Source organism: Neoarius graeffei, chromosome 17 (genome assembly GCF_027579695.1).
Source record: "Neoarius graeffei isolate fNeoGra1 chromosome 17, fNeoGra1.pri, whole genome shotgun sequence".
NCBI classification, from domain to species: domain Eukaryota; kingdom Metazoa; phylum Chordata; class Actinopteri; order Siluriformes; family Ariidae; genus Neoarius; species Neoarius graeffei.
The window spans coordinates 8623103-8636281 of NC_083585.1; positions in this window are offsets into that span (position 1 = coordinate 8623103).

Sequence of the window (13179 nt, forward strand, 5' to 3'; positions counted from 1 at the left end):
ACCCACCTCCTCAATGGAGTCCAGAGGACAGTTCAAGACTGAGCCAGCCCTTCTGACCAGTTTATTAAGTTTCTTCCTGTCCCTCTCTGAACTTCCACAGCCCCAGCAGACCACAGCGTAGAAAATCGCTGATGCCACCATAGAGTCATAAAAAGTCCTAAGCAGTGTCCTGCACACACCAAAAGACCTCAGTCTTCTCAACAGGTGGAGACGACTTTGGTCCTTCTTGTACAGGACATCTGTGTTGTTAGTCCAGTCCAGTTTGTTGTTGAGGTGAACACCCAGGTATTTGTACTCCTCCACGATCTCAATGTCCAAACCCTGGATGTTCACTGGTGCAATTTGAGGAGCCGTCCTTCTGAAATCGATCACCACCTCCTTTGTCTTGCTGGCGTTGATACGCAGGTGGTTCAGTTCGCACCAGGTGACAAAGTTGGTGATCACCTCTCTGTACTCCAGATCATCCCCCTCTGACACACATCCAATGATGGCTGTATCATCTGAGAACTTCTGGAGGTGGCAGCTGTCCATGTTGTAGCTGAAGTCAGATGTGTAAAGTGTAAAGAGGAAAGGAGAGAGAGCACTGTACCCTGTGGAGCCCCTGTGCTGCAGACTACCATATCAGACACACAGTCGTGGAGCCTCACATACTGTGGTCTGTTAATGAGGTAGTCGATGATCCATGCAGCCAGGTGGCAGTTGACATCAGCTCCCTCCAGCTTCCCCCTAAGCAGTGATGGCTGGATTTTGTTGAAAGCACTGGAGAAATCAAATAACATGACTCTCACAGTGCTCCCAGTGCCCTCCAGGTGTAAAAGTGACCAGTGTAGCCGGTAAATGACAGCGTTATCCACACCAATGCCCAGTCGATATGCGAACTGCAGGGGGTCCATCTCGCTGTTCACCAGGTATCAGAGGTGGGAGAGAACAATCCTCCCCATGATCTTCATCAGGTGAGACGTTAAAGCTACTGGCCTAAAGTGGTTGAGCTCCCTGGGGTGCACAGTCTTGGGAACTGGAACCACACATGATGTTTTCCACAGAAGTGGAACTTTCTCCAGACTGAGGCTCAGGTTGAAAATGTACAGAAGTATCCCACAGAGCTGATCTGCACAGTCCTTAAGCAGTCTGGAGTTGATACCATCAGGGCCAGCAGCTTTCCTCATCTTGATCCTCCTCAGCTCCTTCAACACCTGATCAGCTGTTATGGAGAGGCGAGGGGTGTAGCCGAGGTGTGACTCCTGTAGAGTGAGGTCGGGGGTGGAGTGTGTGGATTGGTCTGGCAGGGAGCAGAGGGGGGTGATGTGGTGTGAGGAGGGAGCTGTTGGTGTCAGACGTATTATGGGGGGGTGAAGTGATATCACAGACAGGTCAGGACTATGGTGAGTGGGGGAGGGTGGGGTGGCACAGTCAAATCTGTTGAAAAAGAGATTCAACTCATTTGCCCAGTCCTGGCACCCAGATACAGGGCCCCTCCCACTGTCCTTTGTGTGGCCAGAGATGGTTTTCAGGCCTCTCCATACCTCTCCAGTGTTGCTTCCCTTGAGGCGCTCCTCCAGCTTCCTCCTGTAGCTGTCCTTGCCTCTCCTTATCCCCCTCTTCAGCTCCCTCTGCACTCTCCTCATCTCCTCCTTGTTGCCAGATTTAAAAACCCTCTTCTTCTCATTTAATAGGGCTTTTAGTTCAGAGGTCACCCAGGGTTTATTGTTGGGAAAACACAGTACTTTCCTGACTGGCACAGTGTTTTCAACACAGAAATTAATGTAATCCATGATGCAGGTTGTCAGGCTATCAATGTCATCCCCATGAGGTTCACACAACACATCCCAGTCCGTGGTGTCAAAGCAGTCCCTCAGTGCCATACTGGTCTCCTCAGGGTGGTTGTTTATTCACCATAGGTATGTATGTAGGGGACAAGTGAACCAGATTGTGGTCAGAACGGCCCAGCGGGGGGAGGGGTGATGAACTATATGCATCCTTGGTGTTCACATACATTAAATCCAAAGTTCTATTGTCTCTGGTGTGGCATTTCACATACTGAGTGAAGGTTGGGAGAGTGGAGAACAGGGAAGCATGATTGAAGTCCCCGGAGATTAGTAGCAGGGACTGGAGGTGCAATGTCTGAAGCTTTGACACTGTAGTGTGTAAGAGCCAAACACACACACACACACACACATATATATATATATTAGCCTCACTTACTCCTACACGCGCACACACATGCATTCTGGTTGGGAGTCAGCTCTTCTCTGCTTTCCCCCTCCTTTTATGCTCCATCCCTGTAAAAAACACACTCACACCCACATAAATTGACACCAGATGTAATGACTTAGCCACTTACCTTCCCTGACCCCACCATCCATTCACAAATTGCTGCTTGACTATGCCCCCGTTGCCACAGTTAGTTACTTATTATTTTTACATCATAAGGGTACCCCTGCTACAGCATGATACATAAACATCTTTGGCAAATGATAGAGGTGTGGTTTTGTGCATAATCTATTTTAAGAACCATGAGGCACCCTGGTGGTCCATTATCTGTAGTCATTTATCCTGTGCAGGGTCGCAGGCAAGCTAGAGCCTATCCCAACTGACTATGGGCAAGAGGCGGGGTACACCCTGGACAAGTCCAGAGCAAACCCATTCAGATATGGATAGAATATGCAAACTCCACACAGAAAGGCCCTTGTTGTCCGCTGGGCTTGAGCCCTGGACCTTTTTGCTGTGAGGTGACAGTGCCAACCACTACACCACCATGCAACCCCCCATATGGTCCATTTCACTACAGTTTTTTCTAAGTTGACATGGGCTGAATGAAATAAAGCTGCAGCCTGGATTTGGCCAGCAGAAGGAAGGGGGGGAGCATTAACACTGTCTAAATCCACTTAATTTGCATTCATTTCCTACCATCGCTTTTTCCTTTTTGTGTTTTTCTTCACCAGATAGATATAAACATTTTCATTAGTTATGTTATTTACTTATTATTTTCACATCATAAGGGTGCTCCTCGTGGTGGTGTAGTGGATAGCGCTATCGCCTCACAGTAAGAAGGTCCGGGTTCGAGCCCCGTGGCTGGCGAGGGCCTTTCTGTGTGGAGTTTGCATGTTCTTCCCTGTGTCCGCATGGGTTTCCTACAGGTGCTCCAGTTTCCCCCACAGTCCAAAGACATGCAGGTTAGGTTAACTGGTGAATCTAAATTGACCATAGGTGTGAATGTGAGTGTGAATGGTTGTCTGTGTCTATGTGTCAGCCCTGTGATGACCTGGTGACTTGTCTAGGGTGTACCCCGCCTTTCACCCGTAGTCAGCTGGGATAGGCTCCAGCTTGCCTGCGACCCTGTAGGACAGGATAAAGCGGCTACAGATAATGAGATGAGATGTGTAAACATGAATCATTAAATCTGTAATGAGTTTAATTCAAGTTAATTTCACACTTCCAAGTGATAAGAAATTAAAAGGACCAAGAATCGTCCCTTTATTTTGTAGATTAATGGGTTTGATTCATGACTCAAATGAAAATATGAATACTCAAATATGCATTTGGCCTCTAACCCCTAAACTTCCAGAACCCATTGGTGGGCACAAACATGCTTTGCTTGCACTCATTATGACATACTTTACCTGTTAATTTTCACTGTAGATACTGAATAATTAATAGTAATTTGCAGAAAATGTCTGAATAATAAGCTGGAACTTTTACTGGTTCTAGGGCACTCTGAGGACATCACACACTGTAGGAGTAGCATCAGAGTAATATGGGGCCTGATGTATAAATGATCTATACACATTCTTATCATGTAAAAAATACATTTAAAATGGAAAGGGATTCTAGACAAACATTAGAGTTAAGATTAATTAGGAGTATTTTGGTTTTTCAGATTAACCATATTTTGTATGTAGATAAAATTGAAATATGGCGTGTTTGTGCTTGTAAAACAATTTGCCCAGTTCACTTAAAGGAGAGAATTTTTCATGAATCACCCAGTACTATTTTAAGTTTCTTCACACAGGGCACACTTTGTCTGGTTCATACGGCCCTGGTCACACTATTGGTCCCACTCAAAAAAATATCATGTCTAAGCTCCTATTAGATCATTTTAGATATTTATCACCAAAAGCACAACATGTCCTAATCATGTTCATATAGGACTAGCTTGGGAAGCATCATGATTTTTTTCAGATCCATTTCCAGGTGACCACAGTCACCCAAATCCTCTCATTTGGTCATATGCCATGTTGTATACAGATATTGGACCTGATGGGAACTGTTCATAGTTTTTGCCTGTTTGGCATATGGTAGTCTCTAAATTTCTTGTTGGTTGGACTACTAAAAGTTTATAGTTTAAATGTGTAGTAAGATTCAAGCTGCATGTTGAATGTCAGTCTCACCAGATGCAATGCAAACCCATGGTTCCATATGTGACATTTTCCATAAACAACTTTAAGTTATTTGTAGTAGACTGCTGTGTCCCAACAGGTAAGAATTGGAGTCATTCAAAATACTCTCTGAGAAGGCAAAGTCTAACATGCATAAGTATAATACACAGACTTGTGAAACTACTGAGAATTTAAAGATGTGCCATTTGGCCAAAGTTCATTCGACTATTTTCCATAAACAATTATGCCACGGGTGGCACGGTGGTGTAGTGGTTAGCGCTGTCGCCTCACAGCAAGAAGGTCCGGGTTCGAGCCCTGTGGCTGGCGAGGGCCTTTCTGTGCGGAGTTTGCATGTTGTCCGCATGGGTTTCCTCTGGGTGCTCCGGTTTCCCCCACAGTCCAAAGACATGCAGGTTAGGCTAACTGGTGACTCTAAATTGACCGTAGGTGTGAATGTGAGTGTGAATGGTTGTCTGTGTCTATGGTGGGGTTTACATTAGACCGTATCAGCGGATCATCAGATTAACGTTTTTAAAACGATTAGCGTGCACACAGCAACACCAATACACGATTCGCGTGCACACAGCAACACCAATACACGGATACGCTTGGCTCTGCAGGCATCCTGCGCTCCAAATCACTCCGCCCTGAACAGCGAGTGCACTCCGGCCCTGCGCAGCTCACAGAGCACGCGAGTATAGCGCACGAGCAGTGATTCGGGACTGAGCCGCTGTGTGTGTGATCCCAGTGCATATCACTTACCACTTGCAAGTGGAAGGATGGCAAGCCTAAAGACAATCATAACTACACAATGGGCAGTATTTGCATCAGTATTTGCAGTATTTTCATACTTTTATACTCTTTAATGAAAGGTGATACAAGGCGGAAGTCTGCGCCGTTTTTCAGCAGTCGCGTCACATGACCAACGCCAGCGAATCAGGAAGGTGGATGTCACAGTGACGTTGTCCAATGACGACACCAGCTAGAGCTCAGCACAGCGTATCTGCGTATTCTCAATATTTACACAGCACCGGACCAGACACGATCTAGATTGAATACGTGGACCCTGGCGGATTCCCGTTTCCCGGCATTTCCAGGCGTTTTAATGTAAACGGACAGTGCATCCGCGAAGAAAACGAGACAGATACGGTCTAATGTAAACTTGGCCTATGTGTCAGCCCTGTGATGACCTGGCGACTTGTCCAGGGTGTACCCCGCCTTTCACCCGTAGTCAGCTGGGATAGGCTCCAGCTTGCCTGCAACCCTGTAGAAGGATAAAGCGGCTAGAGATAATGAGATGAGATGAGAATTATGCCACATACAGAATTTCAATTGCCTCTGTAACCGGTGTTCTGATTCTGCTGAAATTTTCAAGTTTTGCCACAAAGAAATTGTGTTTACCTTGCTTGGACCATTGACAAGCCTCAGTAAAGTGAATTTTAGAAACACTGAGTTTACACCACCTTCTTATTTGAAGCAGAAGAGCCTTCTTGTTGCTTCATTCAAATGCCTGGATAATGTGCACTAGGTCCTGTGAAGCTCTCCCTCCCTACAAAAAGTGTGGTACTGGGTACATACAAAGATGTTTCAATTTTACCCCTTGTGCAACAAAATTGGGACCAATAGCATGACCAGGGCCATACAGTAATTGCCTTAACTTTTTAATGAAAATAAGGATTCAAAACTAACATATCTGTTTTATTAATTAAAATGTTTAATTCTCTTGCTCTCAGGAGACACATCAACTTTATATGCAGAAACTGGATGAAGTCTCCAAGCTCCAGAACAGCTTCACTGCCTCTATAACTCACCAGAAGAAGTGCTTAAATGACGTGTCTCAGTCTCTAAAGACATGAGGAGTGAATTTACTTATTTTCTATGTTTCTATTTCTGTTATAATTTCTGTTATCCATGAAGTTACCTGTCATTGCTAAAGCGGCTCACTGGGTCTTCATGTTTTCTGTCTTCTACTCTCGTATCTTATAATTGCACTAATTTACACAAGTAAATTAGTGCACGGTGGTGTAAGTGGTTAGCACGGTCGCCTCACAGCAAGAAGGTTCTGGCTTCGAGCCCAGCGGCCGGCAGGGGCCTTTCTGTGTGGAGTTTGCATGTTCTCCCAGTGTCTGCGTGGGTTTGCTCCGGTTTCCCCCACAGTTCAAAGACATGCTGTTAGGTTAATATGGGACGGCCTTGGGCTGAGGTGCCCTTGAGCGAGGCACCTAACTCCCAACTGCTCCCCGGGCGCTGTTAGCATGGCTGCCCACTGCTCTGGGTATGTGTGTGTGCATGTGTGTGTTCACTGCTTCAGATGGGTTAAATGCAGAGAGGAATTTCATGAGTGTGTGATGAATAAAGTTGTGCTTTCTTTCTTTTCAAGTAAGCTTTTTACTTGTTGCCTTAGGAATTTCCTTCATTTACACTGCAAGGCACATTTAAAAAACATTACAGATGCAGTAAAGGATTAACAGAAGAGGAATCAAAACATGTAGAAGAAATTAAGGGATGCCTTCAAGAGAGACCTGCCATTTTCCTTCAGATGGAGGCCTTCCTTCTGAAGAAAAATGGGTAATGCAATATCACAAACTAATAATGTGACCATATTCTCTGGTTTTGGTATGACCCGTTCTCAATATTTAGTGTTTTTTTTTTGTCTTCCCCAAAGGTTATATCTCAGTCTTGTGCTTGAGAATGTGAATGTCAATCTTCTAAGCAAGCAGTCAAAGTAAGAAATGATATGAAAGCATGCTGAATATGCAACTAACTATTATTTGCTCACTTTTATTTCATTAGTGTTTAAAGGAGAAAGTTGAACACTATGTGTAAAGGAAAAGTAAAAGTAGTACAGGAAGTGATATCATTTTTGTAGTGGCTCTGTAAAGCTTGATCTCCTCAAGGGACTCTTGAGAAACTCTTTACCACCTCAGTAACCATTCATGTTTCAAAGAACTGATGTTTTATTGCTCAATTTTTCCAATGTTGTTTCCAATTCCAAAATGAGGGTCCTGCATCACTGTCTACTGCCTGAGGCACACTCGTCTTTATCGAAAAAGGTCTCTGCTTCAGCTACAGTGTGCACACCATTAAAAAGAAATGTGTAGTACATTGACATGCAAAGAAAAATTACTTTTTATTATTAAATCCCAGTGTGTGTTTGTGGGAAATGGTGTCTGAATTTTTCACACCTTGATTGGTGTGAAAGCACCATTTATACATGAGGTATCAGAAATTCAGGAATTGTTCCCATAGCAGGATTTCTCAGTCCTTGGGCTTTTATACTGTTAGGACTAGGACTGTTTTGGCCTCTAGAGGCCGCTGTTATTTCCTTTTCGTGTCATGTTTATTTTGGCCTCTAGAGGCCGCCACTGTTCCTGTGTTTTGTGTTTTTGTTAATTGCCTGTTTAGTCCTAATTATCTTCACCTATGTCCTTAATTAGTTTGTGTATTTATACCCCTGAGTTCAGTCCTCTTGTCACGGAGTCTTTGTGCTGTTATGTTTATCTCCAGTTTCCTCTGTACCGTGTTCTTTGTTTTGCACTTTGCTTTTCTGTTTTTTTGGCTTTTGTTTTGTACCTTTGGATATTTTTATTTTTGTGATCTTCTGAGCTTTTGCATTTTTGCCTTTTCCTTTTTGGACTTTAAACTTTTGATATTTTATTTTTCCCTTTGTCTTCCCAGTATTGGATTATACTCTTTGTTTTTGTTTTTTTTTGTTTTGCCCTGTATATAGTGTATATAGTAGAAATAAACCTTTTGATACTTTTACTACTTCTGCCTCACGCCTCTGCATTTGAGTCATCCCCTTGGTGGCCTAGTGGGGGTTTGCTGGATTATCACACCAACGAACCAGGTTCGAATCCCAGCAAAACCCGTACATATACAACCTGCTGAAGAGAAATGCTGCTCGAGGAAGAATTTGTGATTTACATATATCTTGCCTCTAGGTGGGAGTATTTACATTCAAAAGTGGATCATATACAGTAATTAATGTGATTTTAAATTTCAATGTTGCCATCTACAGACTGTGTAATAAGAGACAAACACTGAATACATATTTGGCATAAACACTGAATTGTATTTTGTTATTTATTCAGTCTTCTTTTTTTATTTTACTGTAGAAGTGCCTACAAAAATGAATGAGACATTTAGGCTTTATGTGGCTATAGTCGTGCTCCTGCTGGGGTTTGTCTGTCAGTTTTTAGCCACCTACATGTAAGACTTGTAATGGAAACCTCTAATAAACACTTCAGAATGCTTAGCAATTGTCTTTTCAGTTATTTATTATAATAGATCATATAAAACAGGAAAGAGAAGAAAAGACACCACTTCTGATGATGCCGAGAGTACGCACTTTGAGTTGTGTCTTAGAAATGTTATCTATTATACTCTGAAGATATTCGCTTACTGCTCGCGTCTTCACGTGATTGACTCAAGATGTTCTATGAAGCTTTGTTAAAGCGTGCACCTGGCCTACTCTGGGATGTGCAGGAACTCAGACACCCTGCTTATCACCAGCCAAGGGCACAGAAAGGCGATTACAGCATGTGGAAAAAACAACTTTTCTCAGTACACTAGGCCACTTGAGCTCAACACACAGAAACACAGAGAATAGGAATGTTCATTCACTAAATTTCCTTCACAGACTGTATATATATTCTTGGAGAAACTTCACTCACAGTTCAAACTTTATTGAAAAAATTAAAGTTGTTGTTGTTGTTAGTCAGATTTGATTATAATTTTTGTAAATCCCGAGCATTTGTCATAACAGAAACTTATTTTCATTATTTTAACCATTATTTACATTATGACAAAGTACTGTGCAAAAGTCTTAGGCATATGTAAAGACATTCTGTAGAGCAAAAATGGCTTAAAAATAATGAAATGAAATGTTTCAACATTAACAAAAAAATACTCTACACAGCAGTAAGCCATAATAAATGAAACAAAGCCAATATTTGGTGTGAGATGACCCTTTACTAAAAAAAAAAATCATAATCTCAGGTACAATTAGTGCAGTTTTATAAGGAAATGAGCTGTAGATTTTACTGAGCATCTTGCAGAACCAGCCACAGTTCTTCTGGACACTTTGACTGTCACACTTGCTTCTTAATTTTGCAGCAAAACCCAGTAGCCTATATTATGAATTCTTTTTTAATCTGAAAAGTGGTCTCTTATGGAATATGCTGCTCAGATAAAAGCCTGACAGGTGCCAGAAGACACTTGTAGGGTGTAAGGAAAGGAGGAAAGAATAACACAAGAAAAAAATAAAGAAGAATGACTAATCAAATAGATGTAAAACATTTACAAGTATCATGAAAAATATCCATAAGTAGGCCCGTAAAAGCAGTGATTGAGAAAAGTATCCAGTCATTACAATCATTAGCAGCAGCAGGCAGGAATGATAACAGACCAAACGATGTGTTTGGTTTGGGGCCTTTATTCAGATGTAAAGGGATTGTACTTGGGCACAGGTACTGGGTGTGATACAGTAACTGACTTACAGTGGTGCTTGAAAGTTTGTGAACCCTTTAGAATTTTCTATATTTCTGCATGAATATGACCTAAAACATCAGATTTTCACACAAGTCCTAAAAGTAGATAAAGAGAACCCAGTTAAACAAATGAGACAAAAATATTATACTTGGTCATTTATTTATTGAGGAAAATGATCCAATATTACACATCTGTGAGTGGCAAAAGTATGTGAACCTTTGCTTTCAGTATCTGGTGTGACCCCCTTGTGCAGCAATAACTGCAACTAAACACTTCTGGTAACTGTTGATCAGTCCTGCACACTGGCTTGGAGGAATTTTAGCCCATTCCACCGTACAGAACAGCTTCAAATCTGGGATGTTGGTGGGTTTCCTCACATGAACTGCTCGCTTCAGGTCCTTACACAACATTTTGATTGGATTAAGGTCAGGACTTTGACTTGGCCATTCCAAAACATTAATTTTATTCTTCTTTAACCATTCTTTGGTAGAACGACTTGTGTGCTTAGGGTCGTTGTCTTGCTGCATGACCCACCTTCTCTTGAGATTCAGTTCATGAACAGATGTCCTGACATTTTCCTTTAGAATTCACTGGTATAATTCAGAATTCATTGTTCCATCAATGATGGCAAGCTGTCCTGGCCTAAATGCAGCAAAACAGGCCCAAACCATGATACTACCACCACCATGTTTCACAGATGGGATAAGGCTCTTATGCTGGAATGCAGTGTTTTCCTTTCTCCAAACATAACACTTCTCATTTAAACCAAAATGTTCTATTTTGGTCTCATCCATCCGCAAAACATTTTTCCAATCGCCTTCTGGCTTGTCCACGTGATCTTTAGCAAACTGCAGACGAGCAGCAATGTTCTTTTTGGAGAGCAGTGGCTTTCTCCTTGCAACCCTGCCATGCACACCATTGTTGTTCAGTGTTCTCCTGATGGTGGACTCATGAGCATTAACATTAGCCAATCTGAGAGAGGCCTTCAGTTGCTTAGAAGTTACCCTGGGGTCTTTTGTGACCTCGCCAACTATTACACGCCTTGCTCTTGGAGTGATCTTTGTTGGTCGACTGTTCCTGGGGACAGGGCTCGAAATTAACTTTTTTTCTTTGTGTCCCCCAGTGGTCCCGAATTCTGTGTTGTATTGTCCCGAATGGAAGCAATAGTGTCCCCATTTTTTTCCTCTCTGAAATAACCAGTGGTTAATATTATCATATGAAGTTACTATTATATTTGTAACTATGCGATTTTGAACCCTTTATATCATTTTTACAATAAGTCACAAGACACAAGCGACACATGTCCTATACATCATCTACTTCAAAATTACAGTTATTGCATTTTCAGTTTATTAAACTTTGGCGATCTCACTGTATGAATAGATACCCGTTTATTTAAAGGGGCCAACTAGCTCATTCAGAAAATGTTTCAACTCCCTACATCTGCAGTACACTTTAGTTGAAAATAAGACCCCTTTTATGTTCATTTCATCTACTTATACCTTGAATATCTGTTGCCACTTATAAGGCCAACTTATCATTTTCACCATTACCGTTATCCATTTTTATGAACTTTCCGTTATCCATTACCGTTATCCATTTTATGAACTTTCCGTTATCCATTTTTATGAACTTTCCGTTATCCATTTTTATGAACTTTCCGTTATCCATTTTTATGAACTTTCAGTTATCCATTTTTATGAACTTTCCGTTATCTATTACCGTTATCCATTTTTATGAACTTTCCGTTATCCATTTTATGAACTTTCGCTGCCGGGTGCAAATGTTAGCAACATCAGCATAGTGCCAGCAGGTCCGAGCCTAGTTGTGCTGCTGACTGACTAAACTTTCTGAACTAGAAAGACACCAAGAAAACTCACTTATTCTGTTGAACGGTATCTTCCGTCAATATCATCCACATCATTCCTGTTGTATTTTATAACGTGTCTAACAGTGTTCATTCAGTTCATTCAGTTGCTAGCGTTGCCTGCAGACCAGGCGATGACACTTTGGATCCTGAAGGTCCCGGAGACGTTACGTCTGGGCTTTCAGTTTCTTCCCCGCGGTCGGTCCGCTTCAACCACTTCAGCATTTTTGTTCTGGCAAGAGTCGGCGCAGCGTGTGCGGTAGCAATTCCATTCCAAGTCCATATAATGCGGACTCCGGCCGAAGATTCTAGAACAGAATGCGCTGCTCTGTAGCCTACGGATGCAGGTGCATCGAAAGTGTAGCTACTATGTATTTTTCGCTGTTAACGTTTTAAAATTAAAATTGACAAATTAGGTGAATGTCTACGTATGTGTTACGGCTTTGTAAATAATATTAATGTAGAACTTTTTTTCTAGATCTATTTTTTTCCATTGTCCCGGGATTGTCCCAGATATGATAATTTTGTGTCCCGGTGACATTTTTTATGGTCCCCGGGACATCGGGACACCGTTAGTTTCGAGCGCTGCCTGGGGAGGGTAACAATGGTCTTGAATTTCCTCCATTTGTACACAATCTGTCTGACTGTGGATTGGTGGAGTCCAAACTCTTTAGAGATGGTTTTGTAACCTTTTCCAGCCTGATGAGCATCAACAACGCTTTTTCTGAGGTCCTCAGAAATCTCCTTTGTTCATGCCATGATACACTTCCACAAACATGTGTTGTGAAGATCATACTTTGATAGATCCCTGTTCTTTAAATAAAACAGGGTGCCTGCTCACACCTGATTGTCATCCCATTGATTGAAAACACCTGACTCTAATTTCACCTTCAAATTAACTGCTAATCCTAGAGGTTCACATACTTTTGCCACTCGCAGATATGTAATATTGGATTATTTTCCTCAATAAATAAATGACCAAGTATAATATTTTCATCTCATTTGTTTAACTGGGTTCTCTTTATCTACTTTTAGTACTTGTGTGAAAATCTGATGATGTTTTAAGTCATATTTCTGCAGAAATATAGAAAATTCTAAAGGGTTCACAAACTTTCAAGCACCACTGTAAATAGGGAGGTGAGCATCCAAGAAGAGTTTGATAAAGGTGTAAACCAATGGATGTTGCAATGAATACAGAAGGCAGTGGTGTGTTTTGAAGGGAGCATTCAAAGCAAATACAATAGCAGAATGATAGATTGTGTCAAGCTTTTGAAGTATTCCTCTGCATGCCAACCTATAATTTATATCTCTATAATCAAGCAAGGGAAGTACACTGATCTGCCATAACATTAAAAACACTGATAGATAAAGTGAATTACATTGATTATGTTGTTACAGTGGCACTGGATATATTAGGCAGCAAGAGAATAGTCAGTTCTTGAA